This window comes from Rattus norvegicus, chromosome 5 (genome assembly GCF_036323735.1).
Source record: "Rattus norvegicus strain BN/NHsdMcwi chromosome 5, GRCr8, whole genome shotgun sequence".
Taxonomy (NCBI): Eukaryota; Metazoa; Chordata; class Mammalia; order Rodentia; family Muridae; genus Rattus; species Rattus norvegicus.
In genome coordinates this window covers 153996858-154015224 of record NC_086023.1, presented here as the reverse complement: position 1 = coordinate 154015224, position 18367 = coordinate 153996858, and the positions used below count along the sequence as shown (strand labels likewise).

General features: G+C 40.4%; 1 protein-coding gene and 1 pseudogene across 4 annotated transcripts in view; both read right to left on the bottom strand.

Moving 5' to 3' along the window:
• The window catches only part of Luzp1 (leucine zipper protein 1), a 75502-nt gene that overhangs the window by 49847 nt on the left and 7288 nt on the right, over window positions 1-18367 (bottom strand). The gene's annotated exons all lie outside the window — the stretch shown is intronic.
• The window catches only part of LOC134487017 (aminoacyl tRNA synthase complex-interacting multifunctional protein 1-like), a 34697-nt pseudogene extending 16330 nt beyond the window's left edge, over window positions 1-18367 (bottom strand).

Below are 18367 nucleotides of genomic sequence, written 5' to 3'. Positions count from 1 at the left end.
GTGCACTGTTCTACTGATAGTAGAACAAAAGCCTAATACACCACAAAGGCCCTCATTACAGCCTCACCACAGTGGAAATACTGACATAAGATTCTTAAATTCCAACAGTTTGTCCTTCAGAAAGGATATGGTTTACTTATCAACTTTTTTTGGTCAATAATACCTCTCTAACAGCACCACAGGGTCTCTTGATAGTCAAGACTAGGATATAGATCTAATCATATACTGTTTTATTTTAAGCAGCATTTTCAACAACAGCCTTACCACATACTGGGGAGGGAAGACGAGGGGGACTACATTCCTCTATAACCAGACAATAATTCCCTTTCATGTTACGGTTTTACCCACTTGAGACATCTGTTGCCAGCTCTATTAAATCAAATTTGGGGGATTCTCCTTAGGGGGAGTCAACAAACACTATCAGCATATGCCTAGTGCTGGGCTTATTCTTCTATAGCAAATTATAAAAAAGCCAGCCAGTCATAAAGACATTCAATAATCCCAAATTTAAGACAGCACTGGAAAATGCCTCCTACCCGCCAAATTATCTCTTTACCACTTGCTTTGACTCTCTGGATGATGAGGATTTAAAATGGATCCGTCAGCATGTTGGTGGCTCCTGTACCAGCATGGGCTCCAGAAGCACTTGCACCTCCTGTGAGGAAGCTGCTGCTCCTACAACCACGTGCCCTGGGCTACATCTGCACTAGAGCATCCTGCAGCTGATGGGGGAAAGCCCTGCTCCAGCAAACAAACAAACAACTTTCACAGTGTATTCCATTGTCAGTATCAAAAAATACTGTTAATATATTGCCAATGTCATTTAAAAACAAGTCTAAGTTGGATATACTGCCAAACTCCAAGAAATAAAAGTCACCTTTAATTCTAATTTTTCCTTGGAAAAACCATATCCCTGAAAATAAATACCATCAGTTTTCTTTACGGTGACAAGCTACATTTCACTTATTTTCAAGATGATGTTAACCAAAGGCCTAAGTCTGAACTTAGTTTAACTATCAATCATCCTTTCAAAAGGAACTGGTGCTTCCTGAAAAGACAATGTTACCTCAGCTAGTAACTCAAACCAGTGCGGCAATGCTCTTCTTCATGTATTAATTAAACATGGGCACAAAGACTTCACATACGCTTCCCATCATACTAAATACATGTACTCAAGGATCAATATAATAATAAACCTGATGTTTTTAGTGCTTCATCAAGAACATTTGAAAGTAAAACTAGTGTTCTTGCTTTTCAACATGTGTGATGAGCATAATTCTCACCAACACAATTAAATGCTGCTTTCTTGATGTGGGCTAAGGCATAGGCAACGTTATTGGCCATTAGCTTTTGTAACACTAGTACAAATATTAATGTATTGGCATTAATAAAAGTTTTTTGTTATCCCTTTTGGGACCTTAAGGATTCCACAAACCCGTGAGAACTACTAACATGTATGAAAGGGTTATGAACATTCTACTATTTATCCAACTGCTTCACTTTAGAAGCTTCAAGATATATGATTGGAGGCCATGTTAATATATGATTGTGGTAAGTCTGAGGCCAGCCTGAGTAAGCTAAATAGGAAGATTTTGCCAAACAGACAGGAAGGGAGAAAGGAAGAAAACAAGCTAGCTAAATATCATTAGTAAAAAAGTAAATGCAATCAAAACCACTTTACCTCCACTAGTGTGGCTATAAAAAAGACATGCATTAGACAATACGGAAAAAATGGAAATCCATGTACTATTAGGATGTGAAATAAAAATGCTAAAAACACCAGGAAGGTTGGCAGCAGGTCCTCAAAACACTAAGTAGAGGGACTGCATGACCCTGTATCTCTCTACTCTAGGTATTTACCCAAGAGATGGAAAGTTCCTAACAGACAAAAAGTAAGAACAACCCAAATGAACGAGAAACAAAATTGGAATTTTCAACAGGCATGCCTATGATCTCAGAACCCAGGAAAGAGAGATGGGAGGATTACAAATTTGAGGTTGGCATAATTACATAGTTCTAGGTCAATTAGTGCTATACTGTATAGCAAGATTCTGTCCAAAGTGTGTGTGGGGGGAAGGTGGGGGGTGGACAACACTCTAAAAGGAAGTACCAACACATACTGCAACATGAAAGAAAACCTTTTAAACCGCTAGAGTAGTGTCGAGTTCAGTGGCCCACCCTTGTAAACCCAGTACTAGGAGGTAAAGGGAAAGAGGATCAGGAGCCCAAGGTCATCTTCAGCCACAAATCAAGTTTTAAGACCAGCGTGGGCTACATAAGACCCTATCACAAACCAACTAAAATTTTAAAACACCCAAAATTAAAAGAAGACTTAGTAAAAGAGGTCAGACACTATCAAGCCTGAGTTGAAAGAAGGAAAAGGAGCAGACGCTGATATGAAATGTCCAATGTAGGCAAAATCCACGGGGACAGAAAGTATTTATAATTCAACAGTGAGACCCAGAATAGAGACTGGCCGCTAGCGGGCATGTGATTTCCTTTTCAGGTGATAAAAATTTTCTGAAATTAAACAGTAGTAACAGTTGCACAACTCTGAGAATATACTTTAAAAGGCCACCGCAACAAGGCCTGCTCTAGCTGCTGAGAAGGCAGGAAGATTCCAAATTCAAGTCCTACTTGGGCTATAGAGTAATCTGGGGTCAGACAAGATTGTACCTCAAGAAGAAGAAAAGGGGATGTAGCTCAATGGTAGAACACTTGCCTAGCATGAAGCCCTCAATTTGATACCTGGCACAAGAGGACTGGAGGAGTGGAAAAAGAAGAAAAGAAAGGGAGTTGGGGAGGATAAGGGAAAAGCTAGGCACTGTAGCATGTACCTTTAAACCTAGCACTCAGGAGGCACAAGTGGCAGGCAGATCTCTGAATTTCAGGCCAGCCTAGTTTACTGAGCAAGATTGGGACAGCCAGAGTCACATAGTGAGATCCTGTCTCAAGGGGAGGAAGAACAAAAAAAAAAAAAAAACAAACAAACAAGCCAGGCATAGTGACATGGGTAGCACCCTGCACCTTCAATCTCAGCACTTGCAAAGCAGAAACATCCAAGGATCCAAGTTCCAAAACAGCTAGACTACACAGAGACCCTGTCTCAAAAGAAGAGGATGAGGAAAAAAGAGGCAGGAAGAGGGGGAAAGAAAGCAGGCTACTCCACCTTGCTGAGGGAGATCTGGCCCCAAAGGCCTGAGAGTGGGAGAGCATGCCCAGTACCTTGCCAGGGAGCACAGTAGAGCTGACCCTGGTGGTGGGGAGTACAGGTGAGCCAGTCTCAAGGTGGTATGAGGGAGAGATGCCCTCCTTCTTCCTCTTTCTCTTCTTCCTCCTCCTCCTCCCTCTTTTCCCCTACCCCCCCCCCAAGGTCATGATAGCCAGAAAGCTGGCCCTATTCCTCACCGGCTGCAAAACTAAAGAGAGCAGCCCTGCACCCAACCTGTACAGAACAGCAGAGTTGGCCCTAGTGGTGAAGGTGTAGGCAAGCCCCAAACCAGCTTCTGCACTGGGTGAACTAGACAGAGTCCTGGAACGAACTTGCCCTGGTGGTGCAGGCAAGGAAGACTAGTGGACTGACCAACTCAGCTACCTCCCAGGCCCAGATCCGAGGCTTTAAGTTGGTCCATCCCAACATGTATCTCATGAACTGCTAGAGCACGTGATCAGGCTGGTCCTGCAGATTCTAAGTTGCAGGATCTCTATGACAAAAGACAACAGGATATTGGAGAGGAATGCCTGTGAGGATATAGTATTGATAGTGTAGCAGAGTCAAAGGCCTCAAAACAGACCAATGACTCACTGCAATGAATGTTTGCAAGTAAAGATGTATGGACAAAAGGGTATACTGTGTGACACGCTCTGACACATTACAGCTTCCAAGACAAGATGGTTGGGAGAAAGGGGGTTGTTTTTTGTTTTAATTCTTTCTTTTCCTTTGGCTCAGAAATCGCAAGGATAAGAAGGGACAGGGCGATGAGTGGGATTGGGGCGCATTATATGAAATTCACAAAGAGTCAATAAAAAGCTTTAAAATAAAAACGCAGGCTAAGCTAGTCATCAAGAGCAAGCCAGTAAACAGCACTCCTCCATGGTCTTTGAATCAGCTCCTGCCTCTAGGTTCCCATCCAGTTCCTGCCTTGACCCCCTCAGTGGGCTGTGGTTTAAGATGGGGGTGAAGGCTCCTCTCCAAGTTATTTGCTCATGGGTTTCATTGCAGCACAGAAACTCTAAACAAGACATTTTGTTTCTTAAAAACACTAGAGGCCACACTATATTATTTCAGCTGGGCAGAAGTGCTGAGCTCTTTTTTTTTAACCATAAAATATGCTATAGTGAGCTGGACAGTGGTGGCTCATGCTTTTAATCCCAGCACTAGGGAGGCAGAGGCAGGCAGATCTCTGAGTTCCAGGCCAGCCGGGGCTACACAGAGAAACCGTCTTGGGAAAAAGTGCCATGGTGGATAAAAACCCATGTGTGCCAATCTACTTGTCTCTCTACATTCATTTAATTTTACATTATACCTGACACAAATACAATACACCAATTTTAACACGAAATTCAACATCTGAAAATTCATTAAATTAAAGTTCACATGACTATACCCATGATCTCTGCTGGAGATCATAAACTTATTACCATATTTAATTCTGCCAACAACCATAAGAACCAGGTAAAGGTAGGATTCTGGTTTGCAGGTCAGAAAATGGGTTCAAGAAAGCTAAAATTTCAGATTGGGGATTTAGCTCAGTGGTAGAGTGCTTGCCTAGTAAGCGCAAGGCCCTGGGTTCGGTCCCCAGCTCCGAAAAAAAAGAAAAGAAAAAAAAAAGAAAGCTAAAATTTCCCTTAAAATTTGGCATTAAAAAGCAAAACTGAGATTAAATCCAGAGCTCCCAACACTAAAGCTATGTCTTCCACTAAATATATTTCACCTGCCCTCAATTATTGTCAACCTAATCCAATGTGTTTTGATTCTTACACACCCTAGTGTGTAGACTACTTATAAACACATACATCTCCTGAAGACATTGTACAGGACACAAGAGACGGCTCCAGCTGGACAAGCCCTAGAACTCTCCTCAGGCTTTACAAGGGCACCTGAGAGGGACCGAGCAGAACAAAGAAGGAAGGAAAGAAAGAGAGGGACAAAGAGAAAGAGAAGAGGAGGAAGAAAGGAAAGAGTAGGAAGGAGAGGCAGTGGGAGGGCAGGCTTAGAAGTTCTTGGATCCTATAGTTCAAAGGGGCTGCAAAAAAGTGACAAGAGTGGGATTCAGTTCAAGCCATCCAGGAGTTAACAAGAAACACACAACAGCATTCTAGTAGTAAGTAGTGCTCATCTCCCACTCATTTTACCCCTTTCTCCAGGTAAGCTGTTTTCCCAGTTCCCAGAAAATTCAAAATCCTTCAAATGCTCCTTCACAGTTCACTATAATAATAGGACATAGGAATAACACAACATCTTCCCCACACCTCCTAAGAAAGTAGGAAAAAAATCAAATAGCAAGAATAGCCAGGAATGATCTTCCCTCTCATTCAAAATTGCACAAATTAAAAATTGGGGACCTAGCTCTGTTAGTAGAGTGCCAACATAGCACCCATAAAGCCCTGTACCATTCTCTACAGTACATAAACTGAGCATAGTGGCACATGTGTACTTGGCACATAAGTAGAGGTAGAAGGATCAGAAGTTCAAGGTCATCTTCTACCAGCCTGAAGGGGGAAGGGGAAGGGGCAGTAATAAATTATTCTTGCTTATTACAAGAGAACTACCTACTACAGAACTCATTCCAAACCTCCCCCAGCCAACATTCAGAGTTTAAGAATCATTTAAATTTTATTCCTTTTCATTTTGTTCTTCTTCATTGATTTTATTGATTGATTGATTGATTGATTTTGCAAAATAGGACTAAATAGAATCTAGACCCTATCTCTTTCACAGAATGCTAAAGTACTCTGAAAGCAAAAAAGCATAAAGTAATAACTCTAATATTTACTCTTTACTGCATGGCATTCTAAACCTTTGCATAAACATGTTAATTCCTCACACTAAGCCTATGAGACAGATACTGCTGTCCTTTTTCCAATAAATAAACTATGGTCCAGAGAAATGTAAATCTTTTTCCAAGTTTACACAAATATTACTTGGCAAAGCTGGAATTCAAACTCAACCCATCAGGTTAATACATTTGGGTATGCTACTAAATTAATACACATGTGATGTATATCATGTTAGAATATTATGGCACATGGATTCAAGCTAATAACCTAATTAAACGTCCAACCGATATTTGATATCTATGCTTTATTTTCTAGCCCAGATTGGTCTAGAATTTGAATGGAGTCTAGACTAGCTTCAAACTCACTGCTATCCTCCTGTATCAGCTTCCCAAGTACTATTTCACAGGGATGAGCCACCATGCCTAGATAAATTCTACTTTATTCTCACTACCCTATACCAACACTGCAAGACAGCATTTCAAAATAAAAACATGATTAAATATGGCAGGTCACTTACTCCTATAATCCCAGCACTCAGGAAGCTAAAAAAGCAGGAGGATTGAAAAACTGAACTGAAAAAATAAAGATAAATTTAATGGGTCTGCCAGATGGTTTAACGGGTAAAGGCATTTGCCACCAGGCCTTATGACCTGAGTCCAATACACAGAATCCACATAGTGGAAGGAAAAGAACCAACGCCCATAAGTAGTCCTCTGATTTCCACTCACACACAATATATATAGACATATTTTAAATATATATATGGCATTGATTAAGGTATTTTTATAACTAAACATATAGTATTTAGAAATTTGAAATGCACTTTTAAAAAACATATATCTCTTGGGGTTGGGGATTTAGCTCAGTGGTAGAGCGCTTGCCTAGGAAGCGCAAGGCCCTGGGTTCGGTCCCCAGCTCCGAGAAAAAAAAAAAAAAAAAAAAAAAAAGAGCACATACTACCTTTACAGAGACCTGAGGTCTAGGTCCCAGCATCCACATCAGATGGCTCACTACCACCTCTAACTTCAGCTCCAGGGACCCAAAGCCTTCTTCTGATCTCCAAGGATATGCGCATTCATGTGTACACACTGACACAGATAAATACACAGATTGTTTTTAAATAACTCTTTTTAAGCTGAGGATCTAGCTCAGTGGTAAGAATACTTACCTAGCACCTGTGAGCCCTAGGTCCAATCGTTAAGATCACAAATAACAATAAATGGAACAAATATAAACAAAACCTTTTATTTCCAGATTAACCCCAGGGCAATTGTAAATAACCTAATAAACTTTCTTAAGGGGAGCTGGGGGGGCGGGGTTGGGGATTTAGCTCAGTGGTAGAGCGCTGGCCCTGGGTTCGGTCCCCAGCTCCGGAAAAAAAAGGGGGGGAGCTGGGGGTAGGGGGAACACCAGAAGCCAAGTGTTATGGCTGTAACTACAACAGCCATGAGGAAAGGGTGGCAGGAAGATCAGGGACACAGAGAGGACACAGAGAGGGACACATAGTGAGAGCCCCAGCAAAGAGTATGAAATAATAACTTCAGTTAAGTAATGTAGCAGGGGCGGCTCTGATGCTTTGATTTAATCTGGAATCTGTGTTTTCTGATGCTGAAGGTCCTTGCCCTTAATTGGTTTTTGATCAATAAATTTGCCAGTGGCCAATGGCTGAGCATGGGGCGGGACACTGAGCATTGGCACGGGTAGGGCACAAAGAGAATGGGGGGTAGGGGAGAGGAGAGGAGTATGAGCAGTCAACCAGCCATGCGAGATTCCCGGCTGGGCCTAGGGTACCAGGGGAAGATTTAGGAGTGGAGTGCCCGGTGGTTTTTAAGAATAACTGGCATGAGAGAGAGAGAGAGAGAGAGAGAGAGAGAGAGAGAGAGAGAGAGAGAGAGAGAGAGAGAGAGAGTGTGTGTGTGTGTGTGTGTGTGTGTGTGTGTTTTCTATTCTCCGGTCCAGGACAGTCCTGGGGGTGTGCCCACATGTGACCAGTAAGGAGCACAAAGCAGGCAGCCAAAATTATCCACAACAAAGAAGTAATCACAAATAATTCTCAGTTTGCTCAACCTCAAATTTTTATTTTATCCTTTTTCATTTATGCCATTTAGTCCTATCTCTACCCTCAACAAAACCTCTCCACTACATTCCTGTGTTTATGTATATTTCCTCATGCACAAGGACACGCACACATGTGTACATGGGTAAGCAATGGTGCATAGAAACCAGAGGTGAATGTTGGGTGTCCTGCTTTGTCACTCTCTGCCTTCATTTCTTCACATGCTGTCCCTCACTGAACCTGGTCCTTGCCGGTTTTCTGCTAAGCTTTGTGCCTTCTGCTCAGTTGTGGGGTTGCAGGTGTCAGAGGTCACACTTAATTCTTTTTGTCACTCAGGTCCTCTTATCCACTGAATCCTCCAATATATCCCATTTTTATTTTTCCACTCAACCCCTAAGTTCATGCCTCAGTAGTATTCACACTTAAATTTTTTAATATAGCTATTAAATATGTAAGTACATCATTTAATCTATCCATCTCCCTAATTCTTCCCATAACTCATCCATACCTTGCTCTCTTACATTACAATTTCTTTAAAACAAACCAACCAACAAACAAACAAACAAACAAACAAAAAACTTTAACTGGAACTGAGCATGGTGGCATGTGCTTGTAATCCCAGCACTTATGAGGCTAAAGCAAAAATATTGTTGCAAGTTTGAGGCCAGCCTATGCTACACTGCAAACAGCAGGCCACCAAGGACTAAACAGCAAAACTGTGAGAGGGGGAGGGGTACGGGGACTGAAGAGATGGCTCAGAAGTTAAGACCACTGGCTGCTCCTCCAGAGGGCCCAGGTTTGGTTCCCAGCACCTACATGATGGCTCACAACCATCTGTTACACTAATTCCAGGGGATCCTATGCCCTCTTCTTACCACAAGGCACATAAGAGATGTACAGACATATAAGCAAGCAAAGCACTCATACACATAAAATACAACAGTAAGATTTGTTTAAACAAAATAAAAAACTCCTTTTAACCCTCCACTTCATTAATAACAGTCTACAATTTCAAACATATCATGTCACTACCTAATTCATAAACTTTCAATGTCTCCCCAAAGTTGACAAGATCAAGTGTAAATTCCGCAGTGTGAGCACTACTGGCTGTTAATCTTAATCTTAGCTCCTTCACAGTCCATACTGTGTCATACAGGTCTTCTCAGGCCCATCCATCACACAAGTGTGTCCCAATCTCAGTATCTTCAGTTTGCAGGTTTGCATTGCCCGAGTCTGGAATACCATCCTCCTCCTTCCTGCCAATTCAAATCCAGCATATAAAACTTGCTGACTAACTATCTTCGTGAAGTCCTCAGACTAAACTTAGTAAACCACAGACTCATTTCCAGACAAATCAGTAACATGACAAATTTTACTGTAGTCACTCTACAATGGCACTTCAAAGGACACTCATGTACATTTTGCACAAAGGGAAGTATGTAGCACTTAAACCTGATCTCCTCCAAGATACCTTTCTCTTGCCTGCTTTTAGGCTCTGCCTTCTGTAGTGTATTTCATGTTTCTCATCCTCATGTGCTTATTTGGAAAAACAAGCTCTTGAAATGAGGCTTGTCTTTGAACCAGTAGTCAGTCTATCTCCCTTGTTTCGGTTCAATACAGTTAAGGAACTGTTTCCTGTCTCCCCAATTAGAATTTTAAGAGTCGTATGTGGCACTCTTTTTGTCTTTTTGTTTGTCCTATATTAACTACTCTGGGGTTGATCACAAAACCAGTACTATAAACAGAACATACATACATACATACATACATACATACATACATACATGTGTGTATATATATACATATATATGTGTGTGTGTATATATATATCCTGTTTTTAAAATCTGATGTGACAGTAGCCAAAATTGTACATGAAGTCATTTCTCATCTTCCCTCCTCCCCTGAACACAAACTGCACATTTCTAGATTATCCCTGTTACTTCACATGATCACTAATTTTGCACTCCACTAGCTCTTAATTATGACCTGGAATTTCATTCTTTCTTTAGCATCTCCTCAGTCTCTCTTTGATCCTTTACCTACCTCACTATTTTCCTTTTCTTTTTTTTTTCTATTTTTCGGAGCTGGGGACCGAACCCAGGGCCTTGCGTTTGCTAGGCAAGCGCTCTACCACTGAGCTAAATCCCCAACCTTTTCTTTTTAATCATACATTTTTTTATTTTTCTTTCTATATTGGGGTCTGAACCCCAGCTATGATATGTAAACACACCCCAGCACTCTATTTATGTGTTGTGTGGAATGTGTGTGTGTGTCTGTCTGTCTTTCTGTCTGTCTGTCTGTCTGTCTGTGTTAGGGCTACTACTGCTGTGATGAAACACCATGACCAAAGTAACTTTAAGAGGAAAAGGTTTATTTCACTTACATATCCTGAATCACAGCCCATAGAGGAAACTAAGACAGGAATTTAAACTTGGCAGGAACCTAGAAGCATGAGCAATGGAGGGATGCTGCCTACTGGCTTGCTCCTCATGGCTTGTTCAACCTGCTTTCTTATAGAAACCAGGACCACCAGCTCAGGGATGGCCACATTTAAAATGGGCTGGGCCCTCAAATATCAAATCTTAAGAAAACACCCTACAAACTTACCTACGGCCCAGTCTTATGGAGAAATTTCTCAACTGAGGGTTCTCCTCCAAGCTAACTATGGATTGTGTCAAACTGACATAAAACTAGCCTGAACAATGTGCACGTGTTACTGAGAAACCTAACTAAGCATGGGCCTCCAGCATGTTAAGCAAGCTCTACTACTGAGCTACACCCAATCTCTCCAAATTTTTATGCTTACTGTCAAATTGATTTAGAATCTAACCTCAAAAATGTTAGTTAACCTAATCATGAGACAAGTTCCTACAGAAAAGACATTGATAATGTCTAATCTTATCAAAGTACATTTAGAATATCTCATGTACAACTGTGGCAGAAAGAAAAAAATTAAGTATTCCTGCAAGGCCTGGTGGCACCCACCTGTGTAATCATAGAAAGGGAGGGAGGGAGGAGGGAAGAGGAGGAGGAGGAGGAGGAACAGAGATGTGCTGGGGAGATGGCTCAGTGGATCTAAGCACTTATCATTTGAGCCTAACAGCCTGAGTTTGGAACCCCAGAACCCTCATAAAGCCAGATGTTGTCATATGTACTTCTGTAACCCTGATGTACCCTAAAGGGGAAATAGAAGGTTGAGACCAAAGAATTTCCTGAACCTTGCAGGCCAACTACCTGGTGTACACAGCAGTGAATAAGAGACCCTGTCTCAAACAAGGTTAAAGACTGACACCCAAAGTTGTCCTCTGATCTCTACATGCATCGTGTACCTGGTACATACATGCACACACACACACACACACACACACACACACCCCACACACACCAAAAAACAACAACAACAACAACACACCATGGTACAAGGCCTGCCTGGTATGTATAAAATGCTGGGCTTAATCACTAGTATTCCAAAAGTAAAAAATAAAAGACTTTAAAACATAGCATTCCTTACCTAAACCTACAAGAGACCATCACAGTCAGACACAGGTAACTATCTACCTGTCTAACTCAATTTCTAAGTAGCTTACAGCAGCTACTGTTAGTCTCCCATGTAGACATTTAATGAATCTCTACAACCATCAACGTCTAAATGAGATTATGCTGGTTTAGCAAAGTGGAAATCGTAAGTTCTCCTCCCTCTAAGACACACAACCTCACTAGCCCCGGGTAGTCGTCTAGGTTTCTTGTGCCAGGTATAATTTCTTTTTGGTTGAATGGGTCTTAAGAACTATTAAAGAGCTGCTACTTACGACTATCAAGGTATTCGTGTGGAAGAGGAGACAGAAAGATTGTAAAAGCCAGAGGATAAGAGAATTCACTATGAAATTTTGTTTCCTAGTAATAACAAAAGCTATACCTATAGTCTCATCAACATGACTGCCTTAAACAAGAACTAAACAAGGACATTAGACACACTAAACTCAACAGGGAAAATCCTAGTAAGCCTCACAAAGAACTACAAGCTGGGGCTGGAGAGATGGCTCAGCGGTTAAGAGGTCCTGAGTTCAATTCCCAACAACCACATGGTGACTCACAGCCATCTGTAATGCAATCTGATGCCCTCTTCTGGTTTCTGAAGACAGCTACAGTGTACTTATATATAATAAATAAATAAAATCTTTAAAAAAAAAAAGAAAGAAAGAAAGAAAGGAAGGAAGGAAGGAAGGAAGGAAGAAAGAAAGAACGAATGAACTTCAGGCAACTAAGGAATGCTGAGATCTGGTGAAATAGTCTTCTCCAGGGAAGAACACAACAATTGGTTATCCAATGCCAAATGATAGCCCTGAGAACATACATATAAGTAACATTATACAGACTGAGCAGTATATTTATGTATTTAGGAAAATGCGTTGTGTGTGTGTGTGTGTGTGTGTGTGTGTACATACATGTGTGTAACAACACTTAATGAAAAAAAGAGACCATGAATCTGAAAGAGAACAAGAAGGAGTATATAGAAGGGCTTGGAAGGAAATGGAAGTGGGAAATGATGTAATTATATCTCAAAAAATAAACAAAGAACCTGAAATCTAAAAATGATATTCTTCATACCAGTATGACAAAGTATTGATTGATTGTATTTCTTAGGGAAAAAATGTATTCCATGTACATAGTTGATAAAACGATCAGTGTGCTGGCTTGAACAACTGAGTTCTAAGGTAAATTTAAGAATCTTGACACTTGACACCTGAAGCTAACTGACCCTTCAAATCTATAAAGTAGAAACAATCTAATCTATACCAAAGTGTTCATACATAAATAGATGCTGTCTGGCTAAGATGTATTTTATCTTTCTACTTGAACTTCTCATCTTCTGCAGAAAACTTACACAAATAACCCTTGGTAAGTGAGTCTGGAAAACAGATTTCACCCTTGTAACTAAAGTTTAATCTGTTACTTTACAGATTTGGCCATCAACAGACCATAAAACATTTCCTTTTCATTTCTGTTTGAGAAAGGGTCTCCCTATAAAGCCCTGTCTGGTCTCCAACTTACAATCCTCCTGCCTCAACCGCCTGTTGGGATTACAGTCCTGTTCTACCATACCTAGCATAAACTAACACATTATTTTTTAAGGTTACAAATAAATATCACATTGATATTAGTACAGGCTAACAGTTCATCAAGAGACTTCCAAACTCAACCAGAATACAAGCTTAACAAGCTGTACTTAAGCAATGATTTTAACAGGTCTAAAACAAGGATGTCTTATAAAGGGAGTCATTTTAGAAAGCAAGGCTCTCTTCTCCTATTCATACAATGAAGACTCAAAGCCTCTGAACACCACTTGTAGGATTCTCACAGGCAAGCCTCACACAAAGAAACCCCAGTCTTTACCTTTTAGAATTACATGGCCTCTCATTTGAGGCCAAAAACACTCACTTACTTTACTCACCAGGCTTGCCTAACTGCCAAAGGTCAAACATAAACCTCTTAAAAATGAAGATTCGTCAGGTTTAGAAAATGTACAACACACTCTGAAAACGAATTCAAAGAAAGAACAGCAGCTCTCCTTTACACACAGGATATACATCCAAGACTCTAGTGAATACCTTAAAGTTGAGGGAAGAAACTTGAATATACTATGTTTTGCCCTATATGAACCTATGATACAGCTTACCTTATAAATTAGGCAATAAGGAGATTAATAGAAAATAGAATAATTAAAATAAAATATTATAATAAAACTTTAGAAGATAATTATCTTCAAAAAGACAAAAATGGGAGGGAAATAAAACTTTAAAATGTCAGGCATAATAGTATACATCTGTAATCTCAGAATATTGAAGCAGGAAAATCAGAGTTCAAGGGCAGCTTCAGGTCCATGAGACCTTGTCTAAAAAAATTAAGCTGAATTTTATTTTAAAATGGGAGTGGGGGAAGCTTGGTGTATGGCTTTGCATATACCAAGCAAGGTGTGTGGCTTTAATCCCAGCACTCAGAAGGCAAAGGCAGGCAGGTCTCTGAGTTTGAGGCTAGCCTGGTGTACAGAAGCAGTTCTAGGACAGCTACATACAAAAACCCTCTCAAAAAAAGTTTAAGGGGCAGAGAGGGATTCTTGCTAGAATGAGACCTAGGCCCTTGCACACACTAAGCACGTTCCACCACGTAGTTACTGTCATAATCCCAAGTCAAGAATTATCTTAGACCAAAGATTGACTTCAGGTAACAAACCACGAAAAAATAAAACCAGACAAGGGGGCCACTATATAGAAAGTTCAGTTTAGAATCCTATCAAGTAAATACAAAACTTCCCACTTTAGAAAGCTCTGACATTAGTATTTGAAAAGTTATCCTAGTACCTTCCAGATAGCTCAAGGTGGAGTATGTAACCATAAAATTACACAGCAAGAAATCTAGAGGGGCTGGGGATTTAGCTCAGTGGTAGAGCGCTTACCTAGGAAGCGCAAGGCCCTGGGTTCGGTCCCCAGCTCCGGAAAAAAAAAAAGAACCAAAAAAAAAAAAAAAAAAAGAAATCTAGAACCCCTAAATACCACAACTGATCTATGTAAAATTATACTGAAAAGTCACAGAAAACAAATGAAATTAAACTACCACATTTCCTAAATATTTGCTTACAAAGGGCTTCTGAAGACACAGTATTTCTTCATATATTCAGAACAGTGCTTGGGACATTATAATAACTAATGTAAAAATCACTGTTGTATGTATGTATATACATGTATGTATGTATATTCTTTAGAACAGTGCTTGGGACATTATTATAACTAATGTAAAAGTCCTTTAGATCTATACCTGGAATAAGAAAAAGACAATGCTGAACAATATTAGTATCATTATCCCGAAATGATTTAATATTTAACTTAAAATAATTTTAAGCAGCTCAATAGTTTGAAGTATTTATAGTCTCTTACCAGGAATTTCCATTTTTAGTTGCAAAGCTGATCTGTAAGTGATGGAGCAGGGCTATCAACTCTAAAGATTTTTTTGTCGCCAAAGTTTATCATTTGTCTCATTATATTAAAATTAAAAGTCAATATACTGAAGTTTACTACTGGCTTCACATACTTATACATGTGAATGTGTTATACCTATTTTTATTTTTTTTAAAGATTTATTTATTTATCATATACAAGTACACTGTAGCTGTCTTCAGACACACCAGAAGAGGGTATCAGATCCCATTACAGATGGTTGTGAGACACCATGTAGTTGCTGGGAATTGAACTCATGACCTCTGGAAGAGCAGTCGGTGCTCTTAACCACTGAACCATCTCTCCAGCCCCCTATACCTATTTTTAACTAATCTATTAGTTGGAATAAAAGAGTTAAAAAGCAAATAATCGGGGCTGGGGATTTAGCTCAGTGGTAGAGCGCTTACCTAGGAAGCGCAAGGCCCTGGGTTCGGTCCCCAGCTCCAAAAAAAAAAAAGAACCAAAAAAAAAAAAAAAAGCAAATAATCTTATTTCAGAAAACATTTCAAAATTTATAAAGAAAAAGACAACGGTGATATTACAGAAATTAACAAAATTACTCCAATCTCTTTCAGAAATGTCACCACAATTTGCTTAATAAAACAATTACTAGATTACTCTGGAATCTATGGTATAATTCCATCAGGAAAGTAAAAATAACCACTGATTTAAAATATATGGTAGGACTCTCTTAAAACAGAGATTTATGGGCTGGTGAGATGGCTCAGTGGTTAAGAGCACTGACTGCTTCTCCAGAGGTCCTGAGTTCAATTCCCAGCAACCACATGGTGGCTCACAACCATCTGTAAAGAGATCCGATGCCCTCTTCTGGTGTATCTGAAGACAGCTACAGTGTACTTATATAAATTAAATAAATAAATCTTTAAAAAAAATAGATTTCTATCTATCACTTATTAAAAGATGTCTACTAAATTAATCTGCACTCAGACTGACTCAAAGAACATACACATTATTACTCCTTTAATACAGAAAGGAAGAAGAGCTGCCAAAGAAGTCTGCCAGCAATCTACAGCTTTAAGATTTATTTATGTGCATTTGTGTTTTGCCTGCATATATGTCTGTGTGAGGGTGCCAGGTCCCCTGTAACTGCAGTTACAGACAGTTCTGAGCTGCAATGTGGGTGCTGGAGATTGAAACCAGGTCTTGTGGTAGAGCAGCAAGTGTTCTCAACAGTTGAGCCGTCTGTCCAGTCCCCTTGCTTTAAACAGAGCTGACTGGTTAAAGTTTTCCTGTTTCTTTTCTTCATTTTTTTTGGGGGGGGGGGTATGTATCTGTTCATGTGAGTGTGTGCAAATGAGCATGCAGACGTGTACACAATGTTTGTGCAAGTGGAGGCTAGAGGCCAGCATTGTCTTTCCTCAATTACTCACCTTTCTCCCATTTTACAGACAGTCTCTCACTATGACTATATAGCTCTTAGCTAGTCTGGAATTCAGTACACAGACCAAGCTGACCTCCATTTCAGAGAGAAAGACCTGCCTCTGCCTCCCAGTTACTGGGATTGCTGGTGGGTATCTCATGCTCAGTTCACCATCTTTTGAGACACAGGAACTCATCGACTCAGCTGGCCAATGAGCTTCAGGGATCCACCTTATCTCTACCACCCCTGTACTGGGGTTAACAACACATGCTGGACTTTTACATGAGTGTTGGGGATCCAACCTCAAATGTTTGCATGACAGGCACTTTACCAACTAAGTCAAAACAACCCGTATTTTGTTTCTTGTTTGATCTGTGTATGAGGGCAACCTTCTACTTTGTTCAAGACAAGGAATCATTTGCTCCTACAGACTCCATGATGGCTGGCCTGAGAGCATTCAGGGATTCTTCTATTTCTGCCTTCTATCTTTAGTAGAAGCATTAGAATCACACATGTTATCCTGCCAGGCTTTGCATAAGCTCTGAACTTAGGTCCTCATGCTTGTGTGACAAGTGCTTTACCCATTGAGTTATCCCTATTTTGTTTCTGTTTTTGAGACAAAGCCTCATCACACAGCCCAAGCCTTAAAAACATGATCCCCATTTTAGCCTCCACATCAATCCCAGTTTTGAGATTACAGACATGTGCCACAAACTCCAGGAGCTCAGAATTTTCATTATCAGCAGGACCAATAAAATATTAATCAAAAAATAACTCAAATGAGATACTACCTGATATCTCACTTCAGTTAATGAAGTGAGTCCAATCAGAGAGTCTTACAAATGCACAGAGCAAGCACCTTCCCCAGTGGAAACTCTGCTTAGTTCTTCACTAGTGAGAGGTTTCAGAGGAACAAGTGCTTTGTGGCTGCAAGGCTGAACTTCTGAACTCTCCTACCATATCAGCCTACTGATGGACTTAGTGCATTCCTACCTTCTGGACTAAAGAAATATTATGTAGAATTCCAGTCTTAAAAAAAAGAATCCATGGGGCTGGAGAGGCGGCTCAGTGGTTAAGAGCACTGACTGCTCTTCCGGAGGTCCTAAATTCCCAGCAACCACATAGTGACTCACAACCATCTGTAGTGAAATCTGATGCCCTCTTCTGGTGTGTCTGAAGACAGCTAAACAGGGATGGGGCAATCTCTAGTGAGATGTCTCAGTGGGCTGTTGCTATGAGAGTTTGGGTTCAGGTCCCCAGCACCCACATAAAACTTGATAAAGTAACCCCAGCATAAATGGGAGAAAGAGACAAGCAGATCTCAAAAGTCTGCTGACCAGCCAGTCTAGTCAATCACTGTTCACTATTCCAAGTTCATTAAGAGAACTGTTCTCAAAATATGAGGGAGATGGATACAGGAAAACACCTGATGCTCTGCTCATCGAATGCACGCACACAAAATACCCTTTACCGAGGACCTACCATGTGTGGTGTTCAGTGAAATGATTAGAGATGACTAAGTAATATAAACAATTTCTGAATACAAATTCCTTATCAAATTATGCGATTAAGATATAAGCTAGTATGGGAGTTGAAGCAATGGCTTAGCAGTTAGGAATCTTAGCTGCTCTTCCAAAGGATCAGAGTACGGCTACCAGTTCTGATGATGGACACCTCAAAACTGCCTATAACTCTAGCTCTAAGGGACCTCATTACCCTCTTCTGGCCTCCAACATCACCTGCACACATGTTGCAACACTGACACACAGAAACTTTAAAAAAATAAAATAATTTTCTAAAGATAAAAGCTATTAAACTGGTTGGGGATTTAGCTCAGTGGTAGAGCGCTTGCCTAGCAAGCGCAAGGCCCTGGGTTCGGTCCCCAGCTCCAAAAAAAAGAAAAAAAAAAGCTATTAAACTAACCAAAAACATAGCAAA